Consider the following 14,712-nt stretch of genomic DNA (forward strand, 5'->3'; position numbering starts at 1 on the left):
TTTTACCAACCCATATCTCTCCTCAATGTGGATGCAAAGATCTTCACCAAAATTCCCGCACTGCGACTGCAGCCACTGATGGGAGATCAGGTCCATCCCGACCAGTCAGGTTTCATACCTGAATGACAAACAGGGGAACAATACTAAAAAAGCTCTACATCTACTTGATATTGGAACCACAGGTGCCAAGCAATTGTTCCTTGTCACTCTGGACGCAGAACTTGAGAGAGTGGCCTAGGAGTTTATGGCGGACATTAAAAAACTTATGGGATTGAGAGAGACTTTTACAAGATGGCTACTGACAGGATTCTGGGTGCCACAATGGGCTCCACTCACACTGGGTCACGATCACTCGCTGCACGAGAAACCAGGAACGCCCCTTGTGTCCTCTTCTGTTCGCACTGGAGCCATTGGCCCAACGTAGGATATCAAACTGCCAATGTTTGTGAATAACATCCTTCTCTCTCTTGCAGACTCACAGGGCTCCCTCCCAGCTGTCCTGAAGGAGCTAGCTACTTATCAGAGTGTCTCTGGGTTCAAAATCAACTTCTTCAAATCACAGATTTTAAACACCCCCCCCCCCAAAAAACAACGAACCCCCCGACTCCCAGTGGGCGAATGACCACAATAACTACTTCGAGCTTTCTGCAGAGCCTACTCTTTCCAGGACAAAAGACATTAAACTCCAGCTGCTGAGAAAAGGGGTAAAAGCAAAACTCATTCTTTGGAGATATAAGATGCTCTCTTTGCTTGGCTGAATAGCAACATACAAAATGCCCATGCTACCCTAGATTCTTTATGTATTCCAGACGCTGCCATATTAACGACCTACAGTCAATGTGTTGCACATTCGTGTGGGCAGGCAAGAAAGAGCACCTGTCCAGAAAACAATGCTCTATATGCCCACCTCAGGTAGGACTGTGAATCCCAGATCTAGCCCAATATCATGTGACGGCCCATCTATGGTACATGTTACATTGGACACGGCAGGAGGCAAGTAAGGAGGGGTGGTGCATGATCGACCATACAGTGGCAGAGGGGCCCCTGTGGGAGATTCCCTGGCAACAGAAAGCACACCGTACTAAAGTACTACCACTCTTTGATTACGAGCGCCACACTGGTGGTCTCAGAGAGCGCAGTGGTGAAAAGGGGCCTCATCTCTTTTCCGTCCTTCTTCACCACCCTGTTGGGTATTCCAGAGTTTACTCCAGGAGAAATTAAGCCCTCTACCAGAGGTGGTTAAAGGGAGGATGTAAGACCCTTAGGGATATGTTCAACCAAATCACTGTTAAAACATTTGACCGGCTACAAGATGAATTGTTCACTCCTGAAATCGGAACACTTCTGCTATATACAAATACAACATTGCCTACTTACCCCACAAATTAAACATGGTGCCACCAGACCCTTACTGCTTTTGAAAAATACCTTTTACCAGCAAAGGGGATTGCCATGCCATATCCCAAATATGCAAGATATTAAACCCTAGAGAGGAAGACTGGGAAAAGGAGATGGGCATAATATTCTGTGCAGGGAATCCCTCCTGAAAATTCTCTATCAATGTGCTTGGCGAAGATGGAAGGCGGAAGAGCTTGGAGTGCTGGAAGGGCTGTGAGGAAAGGGGATCACTGACCCATGTGCTATGATCATGCCTTACGCTGACAAATGTTAGGACGATGATCCAGACGCAGTGGAAGCTGTCACTGGCTCAGTCTTAGCCAAACGTGCTGAAATATGCTCCCTGTATGGATGTACAAGAGGGCACCTAATCTTCTATCTTTTATTTTCGGCCAAGCAGGCAAACTTAGGAAATTTGGGACTATGTCACCCATCCTTGGAGCAGACATAGCTGGAGAAACTTTGGTGGGCCCTGAGCATGGAGAAAATAGCCTGTAGGGCATAGGTAAGGGAAAAGGGTTCTACAAACAATGGGCCCCCCTCCTCACCATCTTTAGCACTGACTACAAAGAACTTTCTTGCCCCAAAAGGCTATAAGTGTTAAAGATTTTAGATGACTCCAAATTGGATATTTACTTTTCCGCGATATGACAGACATCAACCATGCATTCGGAAGCCTGAACTGTTAAAACCTGAGGAAGGGAGGTGCACTACCCTAATTGACCTCGATGATGCCCAACGTGCATTGGATATTGGGAGATGGAAAAAGAGGTGGGGGAGGTTGTAGGGTAAAATGTATTCAGGGAGGGGAAAGTGTTGGGGATTGTTCTTCACGTAAAGTATACCAGCATAGTCCAGTTGTATGGACTCCCGTGCTTCTTGTATCAGTGGAACTAAATGCTAATAAAAATGCATTTGAACCTAAAAGGCTACTTCAGTGGGTGGCACCATGAGTGCTGCAAGCTCACTTGTAACATTTAATTCACAGGCCTGGGTACATTTACCACCATATACTAGGGACTTACAAGTAAAATGAAGGTACCAATCAGGTAGATGCCAATTTTCCCCTTGTTGAAGGAGAAAGCACAAACATTTTGCCACTCGTTAGCAAGGAAAAAATGCACTGAGTCCTAAAACCACAAAAACAGGTTCACAAAAGCAAAAAGAAAAGATGATGTACGGAATGATGAACAATACAAACTTTCACCCCAGTCACAAAGATCTGGGTTTAATCCATTATTTTTGGCCCACCACTACACCCCAGTTTGGACCCAGCCATAAGCAAATCAGTCTTGACCCTGCTCCCCATGGGAACAGTCCTGCCCGAACTGCCAGGCCAGGATCGGAAGCAAGAATCCTGGGACTGGTTTCAGGGTATCACTCCATATCAGCCAGGCTAGCTGGCTGAATCCAGTGGGGCAGTGAGCACAGGACCTATGTCTGGGCATACCTTTCCCACTTAGGGCAACAAAGGGAAAAAGAACAGATGATGGACAGAATGCTGAAAAATGCAAATATTCACCCCAAACACAAAGATTTAATCCATCATTTCTTAGCCCACCACACCATCTCCGTTTGGACCCAGCCATGTGCAAATCAGTCTTAACCCTGCTCCCCATGGGAACAGTTCAGCCCGAACTGCCAGGCCAGGTCCTTCCTAGATCAGAAAAAGCATCCCGGGACCAGTTTCGGGGTATCAACCCTCATCAGCCAGGCTAGCTTGAATTCAGTGGCGCAGTAACCACAGGACCCACGTCTGGGCATACCCTACCTACTTAGGGTGATAAAGGCAAAAAGAACAGATGATGGACGGAATGCTGAACAATGCAAATATCCACTCCCAGTCATAAAGATATGGGTTTAATCCATTGTTTTTTGCCCACCACACCACCCTAATTTGGACCCAGCCATATGCAAATCAGTCTTGGCCCTGCCCTCCAGGGGAACAGTCCATCCTGAACTGTTTTTTTTGCTACTGTCACCTTAAGTGGGAAGGTGGATCCTCTGCTCACTGTGCCACTGGATTCAAACTATCCTCGCTGATGAGGGGTGATACCCTGAAACCGGTCCCAGGCTGGACCCCGTACCCTGCCCACTTATATCTTATTTTTTTGTTTGGTTTTTAAGACTTGAGGACCAAATCACAAAAAGCAAGCTTTCTGGATCATGATCAAGCTTTCTGCCAAATGTAGTGTAATTCTGTTCAGCTGTTTTTGCGGTATTTCAGTTCAGTTTTCCTTTACAAAATTGCATGCGGAAATGTGTTTTTGATCCCCGCCCCCCTCCCCTTTTTCTCGGCCCACTCTTGACAGAACACCCGAAAACCTTCCAGAAATAAGCTGAGGTAGATAGGACTTCTATTATTCAACCAAAAAATCTATTTCCTATGGAAACATGGTCATAACTATAACTACCCAGTGGTGCCATAGATATCTGGACTGTTGGGCTAAAATTTAAAAAATCAAGCTTTCTAATCGGCTGAGGGGTCCTTTTTGGAACAAGTGCTGTAATGCAGCAGCAGCCATCACAGTACTTGGGGACCTGATCTCCTGTCCTGAAAATAGTTTTAAAAGACTTGAGTGCATTGTACGGGTACCCTTAACCCCACCTCTAATTGAGGGGGTGGACCTAGAAGGACCCACGGTTGCAGCTGAAAAAGTAATGAAAAAATGTGGAATGCTGCATTTTGTTTTTTAAATACCCCAGAGAGGTCAGGCAACTCAAAAAGGAGAAGCGACATACTCTCCTACCGGGCTGCCAACTCAGAAAGCCAACTAAATTAAAGATTGTCAAAATTAAACAAGATTACGAAAAAGCCATGTGGTCAGACAAGTCCAACTTTATGACTGCCCTCTAGACTAAATTGCTTCATGCAAGTAAGCAGCAAAATTCAAAATGCTTCTGGGCTGAAATTAACAAATAACCTAACAGCCACTACCGGCATCATAATGCTGGTGTTTTGGAGGCTGATAGGTCAACATACAAAAATGCAGTCTACAACCAGGCCGACTTGGCCCAGCCTTCGAAAATGCAAGTAGGCACCCATCAGCACCTTCATCAAAAATCCCTGTTAGCACAGGACTTCTACTTTATGCTGAGCCTCACGTAGGTGGCACAGACTCTGCAACGGCTTAGGTCTAAGGGTGCACCTGGGCCCACCAACCTTCCAAACACGCTATTTATGAAAGATCCCATTGTCTGGACCACACACCTAGGACCATTGTTCAATCAACCACTGCTAACAATGTCAATTCCAGACTCTTGGTGAGGCAGCGTATAACATCAAATTCACAAATCTTGAGAACACTCAAATCCTGCAAATTACAGATGAATTTCCTTAATCGATGTAGAAGCCAAGATGTATGCCTCTCATCTGCCCATTGATCTAGAGGTCTGTTTTGGTAGAATACCCATTAGCTGTTCAAAATTAGTTAGAAAAGTATTACGGCAATTACCAGCTTCTATGTAAACTATTAAACAATCTAACACACTCATTGGATGATGTCTTCAGTGTTGTCAAAAATTATGTCATAGAACATGTTATGAGTGTTGTAGTATTTGAGGTCATAAACAGCGCAAGACGAGGCACACAGTATAGTTAGCTCTGCTAACTATAACTGGTGAATTTTGTGGTCTTTTTGAGAACAAAGCATTATTTTGCCACTGAAAGTTTCATCTAACTATAACGTCACTGTAACATTTCATTTGTCAGTGAATTATTATATATATATATATGTGTGTGTGTGTGTTTGTGTGTGTGTATATATATATTATGTAATTATCACAGGTAACAGACAATAGTCTTATACAGTAGGCAGAAAGGATACACTACAGATAATGTATCGTTTATTGCTATTCCAATGACTTACATCAACGTTTTTAGGCACACAGAGTTCTTGTTCTAGGTATTACCTCAGCCTTTAGCTGTGCTTTTGGTGGTTATCTTCAGATCCTTCCCTTCCGACAGACCTTGTGCCCAAACAGGCAGTCTTTGATACTTATCCTTTCGCCATGCAGAGGTCGACTGCATTGCCAACTCTTGTGCCCTATCCCCTAAAAGTGGACAGCTCCTACAGAGTGCACAGCCTTTGACCGTGCATAGGAGAGTTGGCCACAGGGCATTGCCTACGGCCATGTACTGTGGCCAACACCTTGTGAGTTTGGCTTTAAGCTTCTCCGCATGGTCTTTGGCTGTGCACAGCTAGCTGGCCACAGTGCTTGACCTTTGACCAGGGCCCTTCCCAAACCCACCTTGGGGGCCAACCCCTCAGGATATGGCCTTCAGCTTGGGCCTGAGCCCAAGCCACCGCTTGCAACCAACCCCTTTCTAGCCCATGCACAGTGGGGCTTGGTCATGCACAACTGTAGTGCACCATATTATTTTTCTAAAAAACTGTGTTCGGAAATCCTGAGACCCCAGGAAAATCCTAGGTATTCCGGGAGGGGGGCTAGGATTTGATTTGTGAATCCTGAGCTGAATTTGTAAATCGTGTGCAGACTTGTGAATCGTGAGACATCGGAAAGGGTCACGGGCCCCAGGGAGAGGATAGGATTCACAAGTCTTGAAAAAGTTTTGCAAATCCTGTGATTAAAATGATTTTTATGTATTAGTTTTAATGCCACCGGAGGTGCCTCTGCATCGCTCCCCCAACAGTGCTTTGTTGGTCAGGTTACACTCATCTTTTCCCCCTTATTTGCGTTTTGTTTTCGCATTTCCCAGCACGGTATTCGGTTTACCCTCTGGGTAATGGTGGGTGCAACAGAAATGTTACTCTGACAGCTACCCAATCATTGTGCAGTGATTTCACAAGTACACATCTGGACTCATGAATCTGCAATGGGCGGCGGCTGAAAAAAACGTCCCTAGTCCAGTGGTAGGCATTTATTTTTGGATTGACTAATCCTCTCCATCGATTAACAGTTAAACTCTTAAGTGTAACCTATTCGTTCCCGAAGCTGAATACTCTTTTTAAGTGTTAAGTTCTTGAAAGCTATTGAAACAGAGCAATCGTACTTGCTTAAGTAAAGCTCTCCTTACCTCTCAAGTCGAGTGCAATTGTGTTCAGCCTTTTTTTCTGTACAGAGGAGTAAAGAATCGGCACGAACCATGCCACGAAGAGCCAACGTAGATGATTTTTTTTGGGGGGGACGTTTCGTGCAGATTCATTAAACGATATCCCTCTCTATCCATCCGTCCACTTACTAGTCCACGCCGATGATAGAATTTCCAATGCAAAAACGGCTGTTGTGTGCTTGGGATTTGCTAAAATCTGTAAAAATACAGAATAGAGTCCTGAAAACCTTGGTATTCACTTGTTCTTCCCGCCTCAGAAAAGTTAATTGTGCATTCCTTTGAACTGATCACAAACAACTCCGCTCAGGTCAGACATCTCAAGTGTTTCTCTGCAGTTTCTCAGTACTGAGCCATCAAGTAAGGTATTAATGTATATAATCATGTGTATTGTTTTTGATGTGCACTGCTGAAGCCAAAAAGGTGTTCAAAGGAACGCACAGAAAGGCAGGAGGACATGCACCTGTCGCTGGTTTACTGATGAACCTACTTGACCCCTTTGAACAGAAGACAATGCCACTCCCAACCCTCCAGTCACCGAACCTTATCCAAAAATGCGCATTTGATGATAGTGTCTAAAGACAGATAAGCACTCATTTTCTTCCTCTCCCTCTTACCATACCTGTTCTCCTCCCGCCCCTCGCATTCTTCTACTCCCTCGCCGTCTCCCACTCCACGTCCTCATTTGTTTCTCCCCTTCCTCGAACGCGGAGGTTTTACATTGTTAGCGTGGCAGATAATCGGTGCTCCTAACTACGTTTTTACGGTTTAAATGTGAACTTGTGCGTTATACAGTTCACTCTTTCTCACTCGCATTGACCCCCCCCCAACACCCCCAACCCCAAAGTAAATTGCTTTCGTTTCATCAGCCTCGGATAGATGGAAATCACACACTGTCTTCCCTACCAAGATCCAGGGCTGTGAACCTGCAGGTAAGTGGAATTTTCCAGATGGCATGTTAACCCTTTGAGATTTCTCGGTAGAAATGGCCTTGTTTGAATTCCCTGCTAGAATGCACTGAGACGAAATGTATTTTAAGGGCTCTGCAAGTGTGTTGATACATCTAGGCGAGCACAAACTACAAGTTGCAACTGAGGTGTTTCTGAGAATGATGTGAAAGTTGCAGGACTGAGGTATATATTCGTGCATTCTTTATATCTAGATTGAGTTGTAATGTGAGAGGTCTGTAGGTTTCATAGTGTGCATATACCCGAACAGAAGTTAAGTCGGGCAGTGGTGCTTTACAAGAGACTCTTGGACGCATCATAATCAGGATAAAAGAGAGTGCTGTGAGAGCTCTGCGGATGTCTCAGCAGTGGGGTTCACATTCATGATGTGGGTGAAGACAGTTTTTTTGTTGTAGGAGCTTTTTGGACAGCTTAATACTTGGAGATCTTTGTGTTAATCAAGACAGGCTAGGTGGACTTCAGCAGCTCTGCAGTTGCCGCTTTGCTGGTTTGCAAGTCTATGATGCAAGTCAGGCCTGATTTGGATTGCATGATCTTTTTTGTTGTCTCAGTGGTTGAAAAGCTGTGCATGTTGTAGGTATTATTAAATATATTATATCTGTACTAGCATATATTGAGGTGGCATGGGTAATCTAGAGCCTAAGTCTGATGAAAGCTTCTCAGGTAAATTGGATATACAGGGTCCTTCTTTTAGAGAGGGTTCTTGCTTCTAGGTAGGTTAGGCAGTTTGTGTCAAGCTTAGTTGGTAGACCAATTCAGTATCATTTTCAAGTCATAGCATGCCACCTGTTTCTACAGCTGATCCTTCCAATATTGTCTTTATGAGGTTTGAGTCAATTCCAGTTAGGTGGCAACTCCCATGTCTTCCTGACCTCTGGAGGGACTTTCATGCTCATCTTCTTTCAGATGTAAAAAGTAGCATGAGCTTAGTTTTGCCTCACAAATGCTGGACTTTTAAGGCACTTTTGGAAGGTTCACAGCTAACAATTTCTTAAGTTTGCTGGTCATTTTCTTGTGAAACTTGCCAATTGTTCCCGTTAACATTATGGTACTCTATTGCTTCATGTTTTTTTATTTCTATTTGTGTGTAATGATCTTTGTTCACACCTACATGAGTGGGACTGAAATTGAGCATTCTGTAGTGTAATCGGGTTCTCCTACGTTGGGGTTTCTCCTTTGGACAAAAAAGTCCACGATAAGTACTTGTGTCAGTGGCTCACAGGTTCATTCTTTTTTTCCTGAGTAAAGGTTTGTGAGCCAAGGGTCGCATTGGTCCCTATTGAGTACTGGGGAGATGTGTGAGCGCTCATTAGCTGTGTAGATGTCACCATCATACTTCATTTGCATCTGCTGCATGGCTCCCGTGAAAGGATAATTAAGGTTATTGCCCGTGCTTTTTAGATAGATTGCTGCTTTACAGATCCCCTTCTAATATGCACAGCATCTCTGCGCTAGACACCGAATACTTACTCGCATTGGGAAAATGTTTCTTCCTGGGAATCTTCTGGTTCTGGAGTCACCCCTGCATTTGATTAGCAGTCTCATTCTCCTACTGGGGGCAATATGTTGACTTTCTCATGGAAATTGAAATTCTCCTGGTTGTATTGATTTATGCATGTCTTCACGTATTGGGGAGACAGACAGAGAATAAATCTTGAAAATCCATATGCTGCTCTTTGGGGTTCAGTGAGTTTGAGGTTTGGTGTTGGTCACCGTTCTTTTGGTTTGTTTAAATAATTTCAGGTCCTTTGTTGAAGAATATCTCTTAAGCCTTGTTGTAATATCCCACTGTTGAATTTATACCAGAGGTGCATATTTAGGGCATTCATTGCTTTGGTGGCGGGGGTATGGGGGGGGCGGGGGGTGTAAGTGTTCATTAACCAGTTTGAAGAAGCTTTTCGAGTGGGTTTCTGATGGTGGTTTCATTTTGAAAATTGGGTGCAGAACTAGAATGTGACTTGACCAGTCATTTCAAAACATTTTGTGACAGGGGATGCTGTGCTTGACCATATGTTTATGTCAGGAATTTCCTTTTTGTACGTGTTGGATGATTGAAGAATTGCTTCACACTGTTATTCTTTAGTAGTTTGGGGGATTTGGTCAGTGCCCAGTGTCTGACAACACAGGACCTGCAAACCTAATGAAAGCTGTATGGTTATTGGCCATGGTTTATAGGTCTTGTACTGTCAAACTGGTTTCTTGCTCCTCAGGCCTGCAGGAGGAACAGTAGTAGGAACTGTAAAGACAAGTTAAGGGTACATTTGACAAATTATAGGATTTCTTGACTGTCTGCGTACTCGGATTATTTGAACTTCATGTAAAACTGGTGTCTTTTTAAGCAGCTTAGGGACATGGACTACATTAACTTTTACAAGTTTTCCATGCCTGATTCCTCAAAATCTTTGGTGAGGGTCAGAGTAATATGGCACACCTTGAAAGTATTTTATTATTTCGGTGCAACTCATAACTGCCTATAAGATCTGCGTATTTGGCCAATTATTTGGACAATAGGGATGAGAAACATACAATTTGGGCCCTATTTTTTATAAATATTCTCCAGGAACATCACCCTGAGAGAAATCAAGCTTGGTTGCTTCGTTTGTGCAGTGCCATATGACGATTTATTCACCACAAGTTTAAAAACTCAGCAGCGTCTCAGTGCTCGGAAGTAAGTGGATAAACTGCCATAAATCTTGGTTGAAAATAATCATAGAATAGCAACATCCACCCCACAATTCACTGATGAAGCTACACTCTGTGACCAACCCTGTTTTACTTCTTAATCTGTTCTCACCCTGCTCTCTCTCTTTCTCTCTCTCTTTTCACGACCCCTTATTCTCTTAATTCCTTCTTTTCGCCCTTCCTATCTTTTCGTGTCACTTTTTCCACTCCTCATTCAGCCCCTAGAATGTTCCAATGGGCACTATAAACGCAAATAGAGCTGTTACGCTTAACTTTGTAGATCATGGACATCTCTACTGCTGCTTCTAATTCCACTTCCTCTTTAGCACACAACAGAAAGTTTGCTGTTATCGGCTCTTCTTGCTCTACTTCTCCCCAGGCACGGAAGATGCACACACTAGATGTTTTCTGCTTTGCACTGTTTAATGATGAGTGATACAGTCTGAATTGTCTCTTTGCATGTTTACAAGCTCACGCTGAGAGGACACATGCCCAGAGGATTCTGGGATGCAGCAGGAATTCTAGTATCTTCTTGCCTCATGTCGACCTTTTACCAAAGAACGACCACCACTTTGCCACCCTTACAATAAAGTGCTTCGTCAGCCATTGCACCATCCGAAATGTTTGCCAGATGAATGCTGGCTCTGTGCAAGCAGCAGCAGGTGTTGTAATGTGCTTGACTGGTACCACCCACACTATGTTGCATGTCTATCACTCTTCTTTCATGCTATGTATGTCAGTAGGGAGATATTTTGTTGTCCTCTTGTAGCAAAGTTTGGGAATTTTTTTGGCATTCTTTGATGTAAAGTTGTCTTGACGTTTACTAGTGATCAATGCCTCATAGTGAATTGATTAATTCTTTTAAAATCCTGTTTTGGAGTGCTTTTTGACCTTTTTGAAGAAGAATGAGCAAGGGAAATTGAGGATGGGGATATAGACCACCGAATACTTAAGGCCACTTGCCAAACCTAACATAACATAACAGACTAAACAACCCACATCAGGCATTATGAGCCAAGTAGCATCTAAAAGCAGTTTGAAGCAGGCTGCAGAGGAAGTCAAAAAAGCGATCCACAATCATACTGTAAGAGAAGTTGCTATCTAAAACAATGGCTAAGTGGGGGCGTGACTAAATTGGCACCCATGTAGAAGCAATTCTACAGAACTCCGCCACAGCTTTGCAAACCAAAGGCATCAGCGGCGCTACCGAGACATCCCTCGCATAGATCCACCCCTTGGACATATGGGGGCCTAAGTGGAATGGATTGAGAGACCCTCGAACGGACGACGACCCAACCTTAAGGTTAAGCTATGAAACCGGCTTCAGATGATCTAAAATGGCGGCCGCCTCGTAATCTCTATCAGCGATCTGAACAGCGTGCATGGACTGGGGTGAGATTCAGCATCCCACTGGGACCCCACGAGCAATACTGGGAACTGCCAAAGCCCCTACATATCTAATGGAGAGGGAGAAGCTGGGAAGTTGAGAGTGGTATACAGGCCCATCGCAGCATTCCAAGGCTGGTGCTGGAATAGGAAAACACCACCAGGGGCCCACTTCCTGAGATCCATGTACTGCAAGCAGCGTTTGAAGAACACTGCAAGCGGGGCAGCGCAGGACATAAGTTGAGCCCTCTGTGACCTGCCCCAAGGTGGGAGCAGGCTACAAGCTCACACTGTTATGGCACAAGATGAGAATTCCTGGCTCTTCCGTTTGTTCTTGAGACCACCAGAGGACCGCCAAGACTGTATAAACTGCCCTTATTAGAGAGACTGGGTATTGATGCCCTGCTGTAATGATTTTTGTGTTTTGACCATTGACTTCACGTTGCACTTAGCGTAGCAGCACACCGTCACATTGGTGACCACCCGGTTCATTTTGCCTATTGACTTTATTTTAGCGTTAGCCACTGCCATGTTAGATGTGCAGATGTTAGAAGTGCAGAAGCTGCTAGTATTTTTCCGTGCCCATGTTATGCAATGTGTTTTTTGCTCATGTTTTTACTCTGCGTGTCTGCGTGTTCTTTCTCACCAAGGGCATAGAGCGATAAGGATGTCCTAGGATGATGTTTATGGTATGGGAGGCAACGGTTTTGTTCTGAGAGAGAACCTTGGGATCCTGGCCAGTTCCAACGTGTTCCTTTTAAAACTGACCTGAAATAACCAGCATTTTTTAAAAACAACTTGCGGAGTGGGAGGGGTTCTCTAGAAATCTTCTCTCTGGCTGGTTTGAGATATATAAGAGACCGAAAACCACATAGAAGTGACGTGATTCAGAGACCTCTGGCAGGGTCGGGATGCCGATGCCTGTCATCCTTCCTGTGAGGGTAGATCTCTTTCTCTTCACAGTCGATCTGTGGTCAATGACTTCGTGCTGGCGGGAGAAAGATGAAGCAACTGTGCCCCATGGTGATTAATGTTTAATTCCTATTATCTGCTTTGCATTGCGTATGTTTATATATATATATTCTGTGTATTTGCATGTATATTTGCTGTTTATAGATTGAAGATTCTTTGTACTTTTTCATTTCATTATTGCGCACATTATAAACTTGCACCTTCGGTTGTATTAACCTTCCTTTATGAGCCTCGCAGAGTGATTCAATTAAGGTATTTCTCAGACCAAGAATTGCCTACTAGAGATTCTTATACACTCTGTGTGTATATTTCAGCTTGGTCAGTAGTAAAGTAAAAAAAACACCTGCTCATGGCCCTTGACTTTGGAACCGGCTGTGGTAATTTGTGCCCAATATTAGAAAGCCCACATGCTGCCTGTGGCCTGAATCTCTGAATCTCTGCGATTACTGCTGATCAGCCATATATAATTTAAGTGAGGCCTCTTAAGCTGGCGCAGAGGCTCCCCCCTTTTCCAATCAGTCCCACTTGCCTTGCACTGCACAAAAAAGGACACAGCCGTATAGGACATGCTAAGTAAACCTCCCTCAAAGAAAGGTGAGCAGTGGGAGCAGTGGCCAGACACTCCACCAAACAGGTCCCTTGAAAAGGCAGCATCTGCCACCAAAAACCTGCTGCCTGAGGCATCTGGGGCCCGTCAATTCCTGGAGCACCTCTTTGGTTTTTGAAAGAAGACATTGCGGCCCTTAAGCACGATATGGCGACCAATATCAAAGAATTGAAGAAAGATCTGGGCGACATGGGTCAAAGACTAGACACGCTGGAGCAGTCAGCAGACCAAAGAGAGGTGTAGCTCAACATTCACCATTGAGAGTTGTGGAACTGCGAGTCAAAAATGACTATCTGCTCTACTGCCTGGAAGACCTTGAAAACCGGTCTCGCCATTCCAACATCCGAATCAAGGCAGTCCCTCTGCAGGCAGATGCAGGGAATTTGGAGGACTATGTGGTGAGACTTTTCCGCTACGTAGCACCAGAATTGGCAGGCAAAGACAAAGGGCCAGATGTACAACACGATTTTGCGGTCGCAAATGGCAAAAGTGCCTTGTACAGTGTACCATCACTATTTTGCGAGTCGGTATCCAGTTACCGACTCGCAAAATAGGGATCGCAACTCTCCATTAGAAAGGGCATCCCTTCCTAATTGTGACTCACAGGGTGATGTAAGATTGCTTTGTGGCTGTGAATGTGGTTGCAAAACAATTGCAGTTAACACCAATTTCAAATTGGTGCTAACCCATTCCCAAACGGGAAGGGGTCCCATGGGACGCCTTCACCTCTGTGAATGTTAGTGAAAATTTGTTTTCAGAGCAGGCAGTGGACCCACACACCACCGCCTACTCTGAAAATATGAAAATAAAACGTATTGTTTTCTTTTAGAAATGCATCCTGTTTTCCTTTAAGGAAAAATGGACTGCATTTAGAAAAAAAAGAAAAAAGAAAAAAACTGCTTTATTGAAAAAGAAGTCACAGACATGGTGGTCTGCTGACCCCATCAGGCTACCATCCCTGTGAGTGCGGCCATTCCCAAATGGGTCACAAATTGTCACCTGCCTAATAAATATTAATGAGACAGGCCCCTTGTGACCCATTTGGGAATCGCTAACAGTGTGGTTAACACTGTTGTACATTTTCTTTGGCGACTGGCAATTGGCGATTCGCAAACAGATCTCAAATTGCGAGTCACAAAACAAAAAGTCATACACCTGGTTCATAGTGCTGGATCGTACTCATATGGTGGGCAGGCTAGCCAAGATCCCTAGGACACCCCAAGATAGCCTTACATGCCTCCAGTCCTACCAACAGAAGGAACTTGTCATGTCGGCTGTCCGAGACAAAACCATTATCACCTTTGTGGAAGTGAAACTTGGAATTTTCCAGACTCTATCTCCAATTATACTTTAGCAACATCGGACACTACGCCTCACCACAACCTTTCTGTGCGACCAAGCACTCCTATAGAAGTGGGGCTATCCCTTTCATCTCATCTTTGTTTGGAACAAGGAGATCCACACAGTTCGTATCCTTGATGAATCGCAATCTGTCTTGGGCTTTGACAACCCTCTGGAGGATGAAACCAAGCAAAGCAAGCCACATACCTCTAATATTTTCACTGCTGGGCCTGGACGGCAACACAGAAGAACAAAACTGACTTAAACAAAACAATCTGAATCTGAAA

General features: G+C 44.3%; 1 protein-coding gene across 2 annotated transcripts in view; it reads left to right on the forward strand.

Annotated features, from left to right (window-relative positions):
- The window catches only part of GGT7 (gamma-glutamyltransferase 7), a 213,605-nt gene that overhangs the window by 19,317 nt on the left and 179,576 nt on the right, over positions 1–14,712 (forward strand). Inside the window, exon 1 of one of the 2 annotated variants that reach the window (XM_069243798.1) lies at positions 7,270–7,401. The exons of the other annotated variant lie outside the window; for it this stretch is intronic. The gene's annotated coding sequence lies outside the window, so the exon portion shown is untranslated. Of the gene's footprint in view, positions 1–7,269; positions 7,402–14,712 lie in introns of those variants that run through there. 2 annotated transcript variants of the gene reach the window in all.

Source organism: Pleurodeles waltl, chromosome 7 (assembly GCF_031143425.1).
Source record: "Pleurodeles waltl isolate 20211129_DDA chromosome 7, aPleWal1.hap1.20221129, whole genome shotgun sequence".
Taxonomy (NCBI): Eukaryota; Metazoa; Chordata; class Amphibia; order Caudata; family Salamandridae; genus Pleurodeles; species Pleurodeles waltl.